An 18760-nucleotide genomic window follows, 5' to 3' on the forward strand; every position below is an offset into this window, starting at 1 on the left:
ACACACCCCTGGAGCCCCGACCTGGGGTATTCTATCTGCTACCCAAGATCCATAAACCTGGAAATCCTGGACGCCCCATCATCTCAGGCATTGGCACTCTGACAGCAGGATTGTCTGGCTATGTAGACTCCCTCCTCAGGCCCTTCATTACCAGCACTCCCAGCTATCTTCGAGACGCCACCGATTTCCTGAGGAAACTACAGTCCATTGGTGATCTTCCTAAAAACACCATCCTAGCCACTATGGATGTAGAAGCCCTCTACACCAACATTCCACACAAAGATGGACTACAAGCCGTCAGGAACAGTATCCCCGATACTGTCACGGCTAACCTGGTGGCAGAACTTTGTGACTTTGTCCTGACCCATAACTATTTCACATTTGGTGACAATGTATACCTTCAAATCAGCGGCACTGCGATGGGTACCCGCATGGCCCCACAGTATGCCAACATTTTTATGGCTGACTTAGAACAACGCTTCCTCAGCTCTCGTCCCCTAATGCCCCTACTCTACTTGCGCTACATTGATGATATCTTGATCATCTGGACCCATGGAAAAGAAGCTCTTGAGGAATTCCACCATGATTTCAACAATTTCCATCCCACCATCAACCTCAGCCTGGACCAGTCCACACAAGAGATCTACTTCCTGGACACTACGGTGCTAATAAGCAATGGTCACATAAACACCACCCTATATCGGAAACCTACTGACCGCTATTCCTACCTACATGCCTCTAGCTTTCATCCAGATCATACCACTTGATCTATTCTCTACAGCCAAGCACTACGATATAACCGCATTTGCTCCAACCCCTCAGACAGAGACAAACACCTACAAGATCTCTATCATGCATTCCTACAACTACAATACCCACCTGCTGAAGTGAAGAAACAGATTTGACAGAGCCAGAAGAGTACCCAGAAGTCACCTACTACAGGACAGGCCCAACAAAGAAAACAACAGAACGCCACTAGCCATCACCTTCAGCCCCCAACTAAAACCTCTCCAACGCATCATCAAGGATCTACAACCTATCCTGAAGGACGAGCCATCACTCTCACAGATCTTGGGAGACAGACCAGTCCTTGCTTACAGACAGCCCCCCAATCTGAAGCAAATACTCACCAGCAACCACACACCACACAACAGAACCACTAACCCAGGAACCTATCCTTGCAACAAAGCCCGTTGCCAACTCTGTCCACATATCTATTCAGGGGATACCATCATAGGGCCTAATCACATCAGCCACACTATCAGAAGCTCGTTCACCTGCGCATCTACCAATGTGATATATGCCATCATGTGCCAGCAATGCCCCTCTGCCATGTACATTGGCCAAACTGGACAGTCTCTACGTAAAAGAATGAATGGACACAAATCAGACGTCAAGAATTATAACATTCAAAAACCAGTTGGAGAACACTTCAATCTCTCTGGTCGCTCGATCACAGACCTAAGAGTGGCTATACTTCAACAAAAAAGCTTCAAAAACAGACTCCAACGAGAGACTGCTGAATTGGAATTAATTTGCAAACTGGATACAATTAACTTAGGCTTGAATAGAGACTGGGAATGGATGAGTCATTACACAAAGTAAAACTATTTCCCCATGCATCCGATGAAGTGAGCTGTAGCTCACGAAAGCTTATGCTCTAATAAATTTGTTAGTCTCTAAGGTGCCACAAGTACTCCTTTTCTTTTTGCGAATACAGACTAACACGGCTGCTACTCTGAAACTTATTTCCCCATGATATTTCTCCCTCCCACCCCACCCCCCACTGTTCCTCTGATATTCTTGTTAACTGCTGGAATTAGCCTACCTTGCTTGTCACCATGAAAGGTTTTCCTCCTTTCCCCCCCCTGCTGCTGGTGATGGCTTATCTTAAGTGATCACTCTCCTTACAGTGTGTATGATAAACCCATTGTTTCATGTTCTCTGTGTGTGTGTATATAAATCTCTCCTCTGTTTTTTCCACCAAATGCATCTGATGAAGTGAGCTGTAGCTCACGAAAGCTTATGCTCTAATAAATTTGTTAGTCTCTAAGCTGCCACAAGAACTCCTTTTCTTTTTGTGAATACAGACTAACACGGCTGCTACTCTGAAATCTGAAAGATAAGTTCTCTCTCTCTTGTAATGAGAGATACTGCCCAAACCTTTGAGCTTTTAGAAGTGATGAGCTTGGACTGGAAATTTAAGATTCTGAAAGTTTTTCAGTTTTGTTTGTTTTTGTTTTTTGTCACTTTCAGAAGCCTTTTCACTTCCACATTTTGGTCAAAATGAAATTTGAGAGAAATGCTCAAAAAAGCATTTCCAACCATGATCAGAAACTGTAGTGCCATAAATCTCCTAAGAACGAGTATCCCTCTGAGATTTCTAGTCCAAATATTTAGCCTGAAGAGTTACTTGCATATAAACTGTTGGAAGATTTGCTGCTTCTGGACTCAGCGCTCTCCCTTTTTAAAACTAATCAGAATGTTTCCATTGAATTCAGTGGGAGAATGGAGCAGACTCTCTCTGTATGTGTCAAAGTGAAAACTGGCTAGACTAAATCCTACCATCAGTTTTATGCGAGGCTGCAGTAGAGGCTCCATACACAGAACAACTACAATTGTCATCTAGATGCACTGCCTGTTCTGTTTTTGGCAAATTAATGTAACCTGGGCATCTCCACTCTTCATGCACAGTTGTTCCTGGCAGGAGTCTAGCATGGTTTCTCTGACAAAGAGAACAAGGCTTTTGTTTCCTTTATAACAGTGTTATAATTAGTTATAGCTAGCATGATGTGGACAGCTGTGCTTGAAGACAATTATTCAAATTGATTTTTCTAACCAATGTCATAGGAAGGCCAAAATTGGACCTGCAAGTTTGCTTCCTTTATATTTAAGTTAGGGTGATTGCTTGGAAAATAATAAAATTGAGACCTGCAAAGCCCATGCTCCTCTCCTTTTATTTATTCAGGGTGAGAGGATAGGAAGCTTTTCCATAAGTGTGTGTGCTTTTCTGCTTCGTCATGGGCTTTACTTTTGGTTTTGACATATCTCTGGGAGAGAGAGTACAAGGAGATCCAGGAGTTAGTTTCCATATATATATATATATATATATGACACTGACAGGAGTAAAGACATAATCTGGACTGTTCAGCTCTTGCACGGAAAGCACAAATTGGTAAATTAAACATTATACCAATGTGCAAACATTTAACATTAACACCTAACATCTCTAAAAATCCATTTCTTTGAATCCAACCTGTAACAGAGCTGAAAAACTAAGCTCTTCCCCACCCACAGCACCACTAACCAATAGAATCCCATGCCCAAAGGGATTTGTTCATAGGTGAATATGATGCACAGTTCTAAAGCTAATGGATTATTAATTGGGTGCACCTTATAATGTATTTTCCCCTCTTTATGCTGGATCTTCACAAGGTCTCATATTTTTTGTTTTTCGTCTGTGCATGTATGACCCTATAGAGCAAAGACCATAAAATCAAGGGAAATCTGTGCTTTCTTGAAAATGACTGCATCAATAAAATTAAAGCTTTGACCATGATGCTCTCATTTACTGCTACTTCATTCAAAATAAATTGGGTTAACTTCCAAAATGAAGTGTTCGAGCATCTGACCATGAAGCAGCTCAGGGTACAATAAAGAAGCTACAACCATCTCTCCATAGAAATATTTTTACAGTCATTTCTTGCACTGAAAGGCAACATCTTATTCTAGAATGCAGAATCTACAAGCAAATTTGGGATTTTTGGAATAATTTGTTTTAAAAGTACATGGGGGTAGGATGGAGCTTGACATCCAAGCACAGCCACAGTGTAACTTCCATGTCCTGCAACTGAATGAGGGCAGTAATAAGTGATAAACCAGTGAAGCAAGAATTTTCAAAGGGACAATCTGGGAGGTAGATTTTTTTCAAAAGTACAAGTGGCATTTAAGCTCCTAACTCCCATTGATATTCAATGAGAGACAAGTGCCATTTGACACTTTAAAATATATCCTAGGTGCCTAACTCCCTTAATCCCCATTGCAAAGATTTACATTATTAGCAACTTTTGGGATACACTGCATTTCCAGTTATGTACCATGCTCTGCACAATTGCATACAGCTTGGAGCAGCTAGTATAATTCAGAAATGGATTATCTATTTCAGTGGATTACTGTCATTACGTTACATTATGTGCATATAAAAGCTAAAATTTAAAGCTTAAATGGCAGACATCTTAAACTATGGAAAGGATCCTAGACAAAAGTTAAGCAAATGTACGCTTATAATTCTGTAGAAGATAGTAAAGAACACTTTTTGTTGTAAGTACATTTTAAGCATACTTTCTAAAATAGATTCTATGATCTTATTAGACATATAAAAGTGTTATACCTTTGATGTACACACTCAACTCCCACTGATGCTACAAGAATTGTGTATACTTCAACAGAATAAATCCCTTAATATAGAGGAAAAACTTCAAAGAAAACTGCTGTGATAAATATTCTGTCAAAAGTTACCATATGATTAAAGTAAATCTAAACTGCAATCAAAATTAGTAGCCACTTTAATTTTTATAAATTGCTTATTTGAAGTCTAATGCAATCAGTGCCAAGAAATGCATTTATGCAAAACACACACATAATCCTATGTCAAAAATGTCTGTCAGACCATGTTAATGGGAGAATTACAAAATAGATGTTGCTGTAAAATTTTCAGACCTGTATTTCAGTGTGCCCGTGGTTGTACCATGCTTGAGGTTTTACTTTTTCTTCCTGAATCAAAAATAGAGTAATTTGCAAATATGCCAGTGTTCTCTAAACATATTTGCCATTATATAAACATTTTGCATTGATTTAAAAAATGCAAATAGATGAGTTAACTTTTTGACTACTTTTAGATGATATAGAATTTCACTTAGTTCATCTGCAAATATGAGTTAATAAAGAGAAAGAAGTATGAGGTTTGGATTTGACTTTCTCTTTCAATATGAACCTAAAATAGACCAAACAAGTAATGGAGAGACTAATATTTAGGCCCCCAGTGTATTTTTAAGCCTCCTATTATACTTACTACTTTCTTTTATTGTACACATCATATGCAGGAATTCAGTGGCCAAAAGCACTGAAAATAGTATCTAACTGTTCAATAAGACAAAAGATGTAGAACCTAAAGGCTGTGGGATGATACTCCTCAATTCTTCCCATGCCAATGTGTGCTAGGTACATGGCCAGAGAGACTAATAGTTGACCTATACCCAGCAGTAGCTGAATATGATCCAGTTTTGTAGGCATTATTAGTGGTTTGAAGGAAAAGATGCCATCACCCAAGATGGATTATAATTTCCATGAGCAAACCCTTTTCATATGGAGTTTACTTGTTGGCTAAGAGTGGCCTTTGTGAGAATGTTTCACTGCATTTGAATTCACTAACCCTTCCCTTTGTATTGTCTTTGCATGCTTGCCCACATTATTATTTATAATGTGTAGTGCAGTAGCAGTTCACTTCACAAATACGTTTAACGATACTAACAAAAGGTCCGTGCCCCAGACAGTTTATAATCTCAGCACTTAAATGCTTCCAAAGATTGTAGTGAAAAATAGTAAGAGAGACTACAATTGTACAAATGAATCTCAGGATGGATGGTGGCTGCTGTGACAGTGGGATAGATCTGTATAAAACTAGGGAGTCTGTAGTATAATATGTGCTGTTCCAGTGTTAAAGGGTTAGTACTGAGGCTGTCTAATTTGAATGCAGGAGAGGATGGTGCTGCTGGCTTCCAGACAGCTGCCCTGACCAGGAAGGGTATTCAACATCCCATTAAAGGGCCATCACTAAGAGTAACCAAGCAGCAGTCTGAGGCTGTTCACTTTCAGAGATTCTTAAAGGTGGTCCATTTCCATAGATCAGAGGTAGGGAACCTTTTTTCTATCGGGGCCACTGATCCACTGTCATAAATATAAAGGGAAGGGTAACCACCTTTCTGTATACAGTGCTATAAAATCCCTCCTGGACAGAGGCAAAATCCTTTCACCTGTAAAGGGTTAAGAAACTAAGGTAACCTTGCTGGCTCCTGACCCAAAATGACCAATGAGGGGACAAGATTCTTTCAAATGTGGAGGGGGGCAGGGGACAAAGGGTTTGGTCTGTCTGTGTGATGTTTTTGCTAGGAACAAAATGCAAGGAATGCAAACCTTACAACTCCTGTAAAGTTAGTAAGTAATCTAGCTAGAAAATGCGTTAGATTTTTTTGTTTAATGGCTTGTAAAATAAGCTGTGCTGGAGGAATAAGCTGTGCTGGAGGGAATGTATATTCCTGTTTTTGTGTCTTTTTGTAATTTAAGGTTTTGCCTAGAAGGATTCTCTATGTTTTGAATCTGATTACCCTGTAAAGTATTTACCATCCTGATTTTACAGAGGTGATTCTCTTACCTTTTCTTTAAATAAAATTCTTCTTTTAAGAACCTGATTGCTTTTTCATTGTTCTTAAGATCCAAGGATTTGGGTCTGTGTTCACCTGTACCAATTGGTGAGGATTTTTATCAAGCCTTCCCCAAGAAAGGGGTGTAGGGCTTGGGGGGGGAATATTTTGGGGGAAGACATCTCCAAGTGGTCTCTTTCCCTGTTCTTTGTTTAAAATGCTTGGTGGTGGCAGCATATTGTTCAAGGACAAGGCAAAGTTTGTACCTTGGGAAAGTTTTTAACCTAAGCTGGTAAGAATAAGCTTAGGGGGTCTTTCATGCAGGTCCCCACATCTGTACCCTAGAGTTCAGAGTGTGGAAGGAACCTTGACACCCACAGAAAAAAATCAGTCGCGGGCCACACACAACCCCTCAGGGGTAGAGGGAGGAGGCTAGGAGCTTCCCCTAGGCTCTTGGGGCAGAAATTAGGGGTTCAGGGTGTGGGAGGGGGCTCTGGCCTGGGGCAGGGGGTTGGGGTGTTGGAGGGGGCTCTGAGCCATGTCAAAGGGTTTGGAGTGTGGGGGCAGGCTCAGGACTGGAGGTGAGGGATGGGCTCTTGGAGAGAGTTAGGGTGCAGGAGGGGGTTCAGGGCTGGGATAGAGGGTTGTGGTGTGGGAGAGAGTGCAGGGTGTGGGCTCTGGGATGGAGTTAGGGTGCAGGAGGGGGTTCTGACCTGAGGCAGGGGTTTGGGGTGCAGATTCTGGCCAGGCAGTGCTTACTTTAGGCGGCTCCTGGTCAGCAGGGCTAAGGCAGGCTCCCTGCCCACCCTGGCTCTGTGCTGTTCCCCAGAAGTGGCCGCCATATCTGGCTCATAGGCAGAGGGGCCAGGAGGCTCTGCATGGTGCACACTGCCCGTGCCCATACGCCAACCCCAGCAGCTCCCATTGGCTGTGGTTCCTGGCCAATGGGAGCTGTGGAGCCAGCACTGGGAGCAGTATGGAGAACTTTGCTCCTAGGGTCTGCAGGACATGCCAGTCACTTCCGGGAGCTATGCGGAGGTAACTGGACTCATGGCTCCAGCCCCACAGGGGAGCGCCAAGGTTTGAGGCTTACAGCCCACAGCACAGAGACTTGCCATGGGCTGGATGAAATTAAGCAGTGGGCTGGATCCAGCCCGCTGGCCAGAGGTTCCCCACCCATGCCATAGACCACTAGACTTTCTCCATAGGTGTCCAGAAAAAGTGTCAGGTTTGGGTGAGGAGCAAGAATGACTGTTTGATATGGAACTTCATTGTTTGGACTTGGAGTACATGGCACAAAGCTGGGGCCTTAGTTAAGAGTGGGATCCTACTCTGGACAGAGGGGTGACCATTGCTACATGAAAGAAAATCTTGAGAGATAGAGGGAGAGAGAGAGTAAATCAGGACTCTGCCTGGGCTGTAATACAGATGAATCATTGAATCATGAAGTGGTGAGCTTATTCTAACAGGGAGGAGGAAGGGAAAGGAGGGTGCTGTACATCTGAGGACTTTTATTTCCACAGACCTGTAACTCTCAGGTCCTTTCAGAATAAAGTCAATGCTCTTAAGGAATTCCTTTGCTAAGCCTATGTTCCTTTCTTTCCTGGCGTTCTGTCACCCAAGGGTTAAACAAGTTCGCCCAGAATGCCCATGGCTGTGATTAGAGCTCTGAGGGAGCATGTGTAAATGACATGGGCTGGGAGAAGATTGACATGGGATCCAAGATGGTTTGGGGGTTTACGGCAACTGGACAGTCTATGGAAGGATCTCAGACAAAGGTGTTAGCTCAGGAGCATTCCCTAACATCTCAGAACTAGAAACAGGTTTCAGAGTAGCAGCCGTGTTAGTCTGTATTTGCAAAAAGAAAAGGAGTACTTGTGCCACTTTAGAGACTAACAATGACGATGAATTTGGACGATGAAGTGAGCTGTAGCTCACGAAAACTTATGCTCAAATAAATTTGTTAGTCTCCAAGGTGCCACAAGTACTCCTTTTCTTTTTTTGAGAATTAGAAACAGTGGCTAAATTCTAGCCAGATCCAGTTATCTCGGAAGCACATGGGACCCAGCAACCTATATCAAGCCTGTGATTGTACAAGGGGTACTGAGCTGGTTTGTAACAGTCATTTAGGAAGTCAGAATTCACAATACCCAACAATAACCACACAGTGGCCTCTGTTAACTCTGAATAACCACAGTTATTCTTGGCATGTACAGAGAAATATTGTAGTATCTCCAATATCCATGTTAAGCATAGGTGAGTATTAACTCTTTCATGTTATTCACTGGATCTTAGGTACAGATGAGAGCTATATGAAATGTTTTGAATTTAAAAATTAAATTATTTTAATGCAACTTTCCTCCCTCAGTTTTGACCAGCTCTAGTACAGACTTTTTTGGTCACATTTCCATTGTTCTTTTACTTAGATTCAGTCAGCTTGACTATTTTGGGTGTTTTTGCATATAAATCTACAAATATTTAAGTATGTGAGCACCTTAGAATCATAGAATCATAGAATATCAGGGTTGGAAGGGACCCCAGAAGGTCATCTAGTCCAACCCCCTGCTCAAAGCAGGACCAAGTCCCAGTTAAATCATCCCAGCCAGGGCTTTGTCAAGCCTGACCTTAAAAACCTCTAAGGAAGGAGATTCTACCACCTCCCTAGGTAACGCATTCCAGTGTTTCACCACCCTCTTAGTGAAAAAGTTTTTCCTAATATCCAATCTAAACCTCCCCCATTGCAACTTGAGACCATTACTCCTCGTTCTGTCACCTGCTACCATTGAGAACAGTCTAGAGCCATCCTCTTTGAAACCCCCTTTCAGGTAGTACCCTTACCCTCTTAAAAATAATAAAATAGGTCAAGAACTTTGTGGGATTCAGAGGTGGTGTTAGAAGCGAACCAAGTTTTGCCCTCCAGGTGTTAAAGAAATAAAGTCACATAATTAGAGTCAGTGTTCATGCCTATGCCTTACTTTGACTCTGTCCCTCAGTAAGGGCTTGTCTACACTACTGCATGGGGTCGATCTAAGATACGCAACTTCAGCTACGTGAATAGTATAGCTGAAGTCGACGTACTTAGATCTACTTACCGTAGTGTCTTCACTGTGGTAAGTCGACAGCTGATGCTCTCCTGTCAACTCCACTTGCGCTTCTCATTCTGGTGGAGTACTGGAGTTGACAGGAGAGCGCTCAGCGGTCTTTTTATTTTATCTATACTAGACGCAATAAATTGACCCCTGCTGGATCGATTGCTACCTGCTGATCCTGCGGGTAGTATAGACAAGCCCTAAGACTTCAGCCCAACATAGTACTTTAACACCTGTTAACTTGAAAGCATGTGCTCAATTGCTTTTTGGATCAGGGCCTGATTTACTCAAACATATAAACAGACCTTAAATAAAGTGAACAAGTGTGCTCTGTGGCTCACTTTTAAGTTATTCCATTTGCAGCAAAAGGTTCCAATTAATTCCAAGAGAGCTGTTTTACCGATATTAAATTTGCAGATATTACAGATTTACAGATATTAAATTAATAAATATAAAGATAATAAATATAAAGATAATTTACAGATATTAAATTAATAAATATTGAGTATAATATAAAGATGAATGTGGTTAATCCAGAGGGATTTTGTTTTATATATCTGGATGCAAAACTATTTTTGACATAGGAAGTTATCAAATAGGAAACTAACATTTCATTATTTTTATCTAGTTTTTTATTTTCATAAGTAAATGTATTTTGCTTAATGTGCTGCACTGAAGAGAGCATATTCAGAGCCAGGCTTTTCAAATATAGGTAATAAAATAAGTTAGTATAAACAAATAGAAATGTTTGGCCACTGGAAATTTTAAGGACTGAGTTTCCTTGGAACTAATTTTCAGCACACTTGAGATGTATCTTGTTAAGATGAAGTTTGGTTCTGATTTATAGGATCAATATAGAGTGCCTTATTAAACCGTCACTCAGAGAGTACAAGAGTCGAAAACCCATTAATGATTTAATTAGATCTATGCTACTTTCAGCCTATAGTGAGTTACTAGCATGTGACCTACCATATATATATATATATATATATATATATATATATATATATATATAATCAGTATGATAACACTAGCAGTGTTGGACTGCCAGGCTGTACATAGATATGACATAGAGAAGAGAACATTAACCTTGCCCTGAGCCTTACAGCTGTATTTCAAAATATAAGAAAAGTTTTGAGGATTAGATTGTTTTAAAAAAAATGGAATTAAAGAGAGAAGACAGGATAGAGTGCAAGTTAATTCTGTTCTTTTTATTAACTTCACTTCTCTTCTCTTGCCCACCAGTTAAGCATTAGCCAATGGGTAGTAACAGGAAGGAAGGGAAATGACCTTAATCAAATGCTACACTCTACTGTTATCTAGAAGGATGTCACTGTCTTATTTTAATATTGTGCAACCAAATAAATAACACCTTGATACTTGGGTATGACAACACTGCACCACATACTCATGGATTTTCTTGTACATAAACAAATTCTACAGAATATATTCATAGAATTTAAGATTATGATCATCTAGTCTGACATCCTGCATAACATGGACCATAGAATTTCACTCAGTAATTCCTCCCTCAGCCCGTGCCGCTTCCAGCAGCTCCCATTGGCTTGGAGCAGTGAACCGCAGCACCGGGAGCCGCGATCCGCTGAACCTGTGGATGTGGCAGGTAAACGTACTGGCCCAGCCCGCCAGGGGCTTTCCCTGCACAAGTGGCGGAACAAGTTTGAGAACCACTGCTCTAGGCACCTAGACTCACTCATTTTTTTCCAAAAGAGACCCAAGGTGCCTAAGTTTCTTGCTCAGGGCATTCACTCTGGGCGCCTGGATGTTTTTTTCTTTCTTAAGCCTCAGAATGATCTGCAGAGCAGGAGATGATAGTCTGGAAGATGCCAGTCTTGGGTGAGTGGCCCAATCTGGCTCATAGGCCACCTGCTGGCTCAGGTCCCATTCAAAATCTGGTTGTCGGAAGAGGTAGTGGTGCCCATCATAACTTTTAGCCCAGTAGTTAGAGCATCCACTCAGAATGTGGGAGACCCAAATTCAGTTCCTAAGCGGGAAAGAAAGGATTTGAACAGCAGTTTCCCACCCCTCTCAGGAGCATGGCATAACCACTGAGCTATGGGTTAGTCTGATATGGGGCTCCCTCAGTCTCTCCAGGTGAAATTGTTCCCCTGTGGATAAATAAAGAATCTTCAGAGCAGGGGGCCTGGGCCTCCCTCTTCCAAGGTGTGTCCCTTAAACCCTGGACCACAGTCATTCTTGCGCTCTCTCTGACCCTATACATAGTTATCCACAGTGGAACAGCTTCAACTGGAGAGATTGAGGGAGCTCCACATCAGAATATCTCATTGTCCAGTGGTTAGATCTTGCTCTTGAGAGGTGTGGGAGGTGTTCCTATCCCCTCTCTGTCAGGCAGAGGGGGAAACTGAATCTGGGTCTCCCACATCCTGGGTGAGTGATTTAGACACTGGGTTAAAAGTTTATAAGGGAGGTGCTACCACCCATGCTGGCTTTAGAATGGAGCCCAAAGGGAAGATGGTGGACAACTATTTTCCCCTGCTTTGTGGATCTCTCAGGAGCTTAGCTGAGAGGCCCAAGTGGTTAGAATGAGGTGCTATCGTGCATGCCCAGAGGCAGAAATTCAGGTGTTTAGGGGACTTTTGTGGTAAAATATTAGGTGTTGAGTGAGGTTAGGTGGCAGCCAAGTGGGGGTTTGTTAATTAGTGGCACCTAAAAATGGGGCATAGGCCCCTAGGCCCATATCTACAAAGGCACTTAAGTCATTTTTGAAAAAGTGACCTAGGCTTCTAAGTCAGAGACACTTTTGAAAAATGTTACCCAGAACTAGACACAGTATTCCCTTAATTGTCTTAGAAAAAGAGAGGAAAAAATATTACTTCCCTACTCCTTGTCAATACCTCCTCCTTGTGTGTCCAAAAATTCCTCCTTGGGAGCTTTTGTTTGACCAGAAGAATGTAAGATGCTCAGACATCTAGAAATGTGTTTGGTATGAAAACCTAGATAGCAAGAGAGGCAATTATTTCTGGAACTATGCACGTGTGTGGATAGCAAAAGTTCCCTAAATATCTGTGACTTTAATATAAAACAGAACTTGCTCTTAGAGTGAGGCAGAAGTGTCCATGTCCAGAGGCAGAAACTTAGGTGCCAAGGTAACTTTAACACTTAAAACTTAAATGCTGAGTGAGTTTAGACATATACTGGATTCAGGAGCAGTTTTGTGGATTGCAGTGGAGCCAAAATTGGGATTTAGGCACGTAAATATATTTTTGGATCTTGGCATAGGGGTCTAATTCTGTGATTATTTACACCCATGCACTGCAAGTGATAATGCTTATTGAGCCAAATTCTCAACTGGTGTATATCAGCATAATTCCATGGAAGTCAATGGAGCTATGGCAAGTTACACTAAAGTAGGTTCTGACACACTGAGCTTATACTAAGGAAGGGGAAATGTAAAACTAATGAGAATATTTATTACAGAAGGGCTAACTTCAGAATTTGCAGCATTGATACCAGCTTTGAAAGATCTGTGAGTGAAATTAAAGAGCAATCTAGCTCACACTGAAGTTATTGGATTCTTCCCATTGAGAATTCAGTGGGAACTGGATCAGGCCATTAAGGAAAAAAAGTATAAATAAATATGATCCAAAAAGTTTTGAAATTTGTTTATAAATATGACTTAGATCAAAGCTACTTGAGAAATGCATCCAATATTTTAGCGCAATTCCAAATGAACACAGAGGAAACAGATAACCCTTACTGAACAATAATTAGCTGAGTTTTAGAAGCCATCTAAAACTATTTCATTAAGGACTGTTTAATTACATCCCCTTCTCCCACCTCTTTGCTTGTTTGCCATAAGCAGATGACCATAAGTGCCCCCATTCCACCAAGGAATGAAAAGTGTAAGTGCTGGAGTTTTATTCATTCTCTTCTGATGAATATTTTTGTGCTGATTTTTGTCCTAGTGAGGGAGATTTTTCACTTATATTTTCCATCTGTTGACACAATTACTGGAATAATTCAAATCTAAAAATAAGGGTCAGATTCTCCGCTGCCATGAATCTGCACAGCTGAGCTGAAGTCAGTAGAGCTATGCTCATTTTACACCAGCTGAAGATCTGGCCCAATAAGACTAAATACATTTAAATTAATAATACTGAGGTTCAGCCTCTACTCCAAAAGTCATCTGACACTGACATTTTATTCGATCACCATCTGGTCTGCAGCCTCCCTTTTATAGGGAAAATAACCAAGAAGGTAGGTGACTAGACAATCATGATGGTCCCTTCTGACTTTAAAGTCTACGAGGTGCAAAACAACTACTGAGTGGGCAGAGAATATTTTTACTGTATCTTTGAGTCTGGTTTTTTGTCTGCCATAGTGCACAAATGAGCTAACCTCTGTTATCCTATGAGGGGATAAATGGTCTTTCTTGAATATTGAAAGATACAACTTAGTGTATTCATGTTGGGACTGTTAGCTGTTTTAGAAACTACTGATCACCATCCTGTGTGGATGGCATTCCACTGAAGTGGTACTGTTAATTCTTTCACATAAGCACTAGTTGCTGATGACAGGTATTACCTTACAACACTGTATTAAGTCACAGGATGGTTGGTTTTGTTGCCGCTTGTGTTGATTAAAGCTCAACCTGGAGAAGAAATATGTTGCCAAATATGGGAAATCTGGAGGATACTGATTGATCTGTGAATTACTTTTCTATTCATGGGCTGCTGCAGGATGCACCCTAGGAGACATTTTTGACTGGGAGTTTAGCCTGGTGGCTCTGGATTTGGCAGTGTACATTAATGGCAGTTATCTATTGGACTCAGATCTCATCATGGCAATCTATGCCTTTGGGACCAGGATTAATGTAATGCTTCTGATTTAGGCCTACCCTTGAGAACTACAAAAGGCTGCAGAGAAGGTAGCAGAATGCAACAGCATGACAGATCAAGAGTTTGTTCCCATATCAGTGGATGATTCCTGCATTCAATGAGTTCCACTGGCTGTCCATTGTTAGGTATGTGCCTCTTAAGATTTAACTTTTCATATAGGATGTTTCAAATAACATAAGACCTGTCTCACTGAAGGACCATCCATTGCCCTATCAGGACATGTGAAGTTAGCAAGATTTCAGTGGCTGACTTTCCAGGTGATGCAATCTAGAAAGGACAGTAATTTAAAAAAATTGTACTGATTACTGTATATCCCCTTTGTTGATCCAAACCATCAAGAAAAAAATTGTCATGTTGAATGTTTGTTCAAAATCAAACTCAGGTGAAGCAAGCCTATATAAATGATATGAGAGACTATACTACCCAGTTGGGTCCCATGAGCCCCTGGCCAGGTGGCTGCAGTTGCCCAGGTACAGGCAAGACCCACGCCTCAATGTTTCTTGTCAGGCATGTAAATCTAGAAAGTGAAGGGCTAAGGCCCAGATCCTCCATGAGGGTTGGGTACCTGAAGAGCAGATAGGTCTGAGACTTTTTACCCTCCCAGACCCAGCTGCCATAGGCAAAAGAAATAAGCAAGTGATAGACAGTCAAAGAAAAGGCAAAGGCTTTTAACTTTTGCTCATGCCCTGAGAAGGAGAGAACATAGAGCTTTGTTGTTTCCTTTTGGAGTAGAGCTGGCCACAAGCACTGAGGGAGAGCTCCCTCTGTGGTAAGGGAATTGGAAAATATTGTGCATTAACTCTTGTGAACAGAAACCACCAAGTTTTATTCATCACAAATCTGATCTATGATCATTTCTAGCTCATTTCAACCAGAAATGAATTTGTTCACCCATATTGTTAATCCCTGAAAATAAAAATATGGAAAGGAAATATTATGTGACTTCTCACCTGAGCAACAAGAGTTAGCCCTGGTCTACACTACAGGGCTAGGTCGAATTTAGTCGCATTAGGTCAATTTTAAAATGAATGCATCTACACAACCAACCCCGTTCCGTCAACCTAAAGGGCTCTTATAATCAACTTCTGTACTCCTCCCCGGCGAGGGGAGTAGCACTAAAATTGACCTTGCTGGGTCGAATTTGGGGTACTGCAGGCACAATTTGACTATATTGGCCTCCGGGAGCTATCCCAGAGTGCTCCAATGTGACTGCTGTGGACAGCACTTTTAACTCCAATGCACTAGCCAGGTACACAGTAAAACCCCCCGGAAATTTTGAATTTCATTTCCTGTTTGGTCATCGTGGTGAGCTCAGCAGCACAGGTGACCATGCAGTCCCCCCAGAATCGCAAATGAGCTCCAGCATGGACCAAAAGAGAGACACTGGATCTGATTGCTGTATGGGAAGAAGAATCTGTGCAGGCCGAACTCTGATCAAAAAGAAGAAATGCTAATATATTTGCCAAAATCACGCAGGGTATGGTAGAGAGAGGCTACAACAGGGACACACAGCAGTGCCTCTTGAAAGTTAAGGAGCTCAGGCAAGCCTACCAGAAGACAAAGGAGGCAAACGGTCGCTCCTGGTCAGAACCCCATACATGCCACTTCTATGATCAGCTGTATGGTATTCTGGGGGGACCCTACCACTACCCCACCACTGTCTGTGGACACCTGCAAGCGGGGAGTCTCACACAACAGGGAGGAGGATTTTGTGGAGGAGGAGGAGGAGGAGAATGGGCAACAGGCAAGGCATGAATCCGTTCTCCTTGGCAACCAGGAACTTTTCATCACTCTGGAGCCAATACCCTGCCAAGGCAGTATCCCCGACCCTGAAGCCGGAGAAGGCAGCTCTGGTGAGTGCACATTTGTAACTACGGTACAGGTTTTAAAAGCAATAGTGTTTAATGTTTGATTTGCCCTGAAGAATGGGGATGCATTCACGCCAGTACAGGTACTGGAAAAGTCTGTTAATGTGTCTGGGGATGGAGCAGGAATCTTCCAGGGGCAGCTCCATGAAGCTCTCCTGTAGGTACTCTGAAAGTCTTTGCAGAAGGTTTCTGGGGAGGGCTGCCTTATTTCGTCCTCCATGGCAGGACACTTTACCATGCCAAGCTAGTAGCAAGTAGTCTGGAATCACTGCAGCACAAAGCATGACAATGAATGGTCCTGGGTTTTGGTCTCATTCAAGCAACATTCAGACTTTATCCTTCTGTGTTAGCCTCAGGAAAGTGGTGATATTCATGGTCACCTGATTGAAATAGGGGAAATTTTGTAAGGGAACAATAAAAGGACCCTGTTCATGCTGGGTTGTTTGCGCTTGGCTAAAAGGGATCATCCCAAAGAATAGCCACGCGGTGGGGAGAGGGGTGAAGGGATCATCCCAGAGAATAGCCATGTGGTGGGGTGGGGAGAGATGTGTGCTGCACATCCATCCAAAAACTGCAGCCCCTCCTTTTAAATGTGAAACCCAACCAGCATTGCTTGCTATGGGAAAGAAATGGCGCTACAGTTTGAAACCATTCCCACATGTTATGAAGGCAGAAGAAGCCAACCCCGTGTATCAAAAGGCTTACCATGGCTGCCTGGAAACCAAATTCTGTTGCCCAGCTATGTGTGATGTGTTACCATACCGGCGGGCACTCTATAAAAAAGACAAAATGCGGCCTTGTACCTAAAGGACATGTGCTGTCTGCTGTGAATTGCTTGATTCACTGTGAAAGAGTCTCCCTTTTGTTCTCAGAAATGTATCATCTTAAATTTTACTCTCCCTTTCTATCTCCCCCCAGGTGCAGATGTTTCTATGCTCTGCTTATCATCTCTGTCCCTGAGGTTATCGCAGATTAGAAGGCAAAAAAAAAACGCATCACATGACACACGATGACATGTTTTCTGAGCTCATTCAGTCCTCCTGCACTGATAGGGCACAGCTTAATGCATGGAGGCATTCAGTGGCAGAGGCCAGGAAAGCATTAAGTGAGCACGAAGAGCAGAGGCAGGAGGCAATGCTGAGGCTAATGGGGGAGCAAATGGACATGATGAAGCATCTGTTGGAGCTGCAGGAAAGCCAACAAGAGCACATTCTCCTGCTGCATCCATTGTATAACCACCTCCTCTCCTCCCCAAGTTCCATATCCTCCTCACCCAGATGTCCAAGAATGCGGTGAGAGGAAGGCTCCAGGCACTTAGCCACTCCACTCCAGAGGATGGCCCAAGCAACAGAAGGCTGTCATTCAAACAGTTTTGATTTGTAGTGTGGCTACAATAAGCAATGTGGCCTTGTCCTTCCTTTCTCCCACACCGCACCCCACCTGGGCTACCTTGTCAGTTATCTCACTTTTTTTAACATTTTAAAGAAAGAATGCATGGTTTCAAAATAAATAGTTACTTTATTTCTTTTGCCAGCTGTGATCAAAGGGGGGAGGGTGGTTGGATTACAGGGAATTAAAATCAACAAAAGGGGCAGGTTTGCAGCAAGGAGAAACACACAGCTGTCACAACGTAGCTTGGCCGGTCATGAAATTTGTTTTCAAAGCCTCTCTGATGCGCAGTGCGCCTAGCTGTGCTCTTCTAATTGCCCTGGTGTCTGGCTGCTCAAAATCAGCTGCTAGGCGATTTGCCTCAACCTCCCACCCCGCCATAAACATCTCCCACTTACTCTCTCAGATATTATGGAGCACACAGCAAGCAGCAATAACAATCGGAATGTTGGTTGTGCTGATGTCCAACCTGGTCAGCAAACAGCACCAATGAGCTTTTAAATGTCCAAAGGCACATTCTACCACCATTCTGCACTTGCTCAGCCTATAGTTGAACTGTTCGTTACTACTGTCCAGGCTGCCTGTGTACGGCTTCATGAGCCATGGAAACAAGGGGTAGGCTGGGTCCCCAAGGATAACTATTGGCATTTCAACATCCCCAACAGTAATTTCCTGGTCTGGGAAGTAAGTACCTTCTTGCAACTGCTTGAACAGCTCTGAGTTCCTAAGGATGCGAGCATCATGCACCTTTCCTGGCCATCCCACATTGATGTCGGTGAAACCTCCCTTATGATCCACCAGTGCTTGCAGCACTACTGAGAAGTACCCCTTGCAGTTTATATACTGGTTGGCAAGATGGTCCTGTGCCAAGATAGGGATATGTGTTCCGTCTATCACCCCACCACAGTTAGGGAACCCCATTGCAGCAAAGCCATCCAGTATGTCCTGCACATTTTCCAGAGTCACTACCCTTGATAGCAGAACATCAGTGATTGCATTGGCTACTCGGATCACAGCAGTCCCCACAGTAGACTTGTCCACTCCAAATTGATTCCCGACTGACCAGTAGCAGTTGGGCGTTGCAAGCTTCCACAGGGCTATCGCCACTCGCTTCT

The 18760-nt window shown here is 42.6% G+C and overlaps 1 long non-coding RNA gene across 1 annotated transcript in view; it reads left to right on the top strand.

Moving 5' to 3' along the window:
• LOC119853642 overlaps nt 1-18760 on the top strand; it is a 112606-nt gene that overhangs the window by 85783 nt on the left and 8063 nt on the right. Inside the window, exon 2 of the long non-coding RNA XR_005292157.1 lies at nt 14382-14513. This is a non-coding gene — a long non-coding RNA (uncharacterized LOC119853642). The remainder of the gene's footprint in view (nt 1-14381; nt 14514-18760) is intronic.

This window comes from Dermochelys coriacea, chromosome 3 (assembly GCF_009764565.3).
Source record: "Dermochelys coriacea isolate rDerCor1 chromosome 3, rDerCor1.pri.v4, whole genome shotgun sequence".
NCBI lineage: Eukaryota > Metazoa > Chordata > Testudines > Dermochelyidae > Dermochelys > Dermochelys coriacea.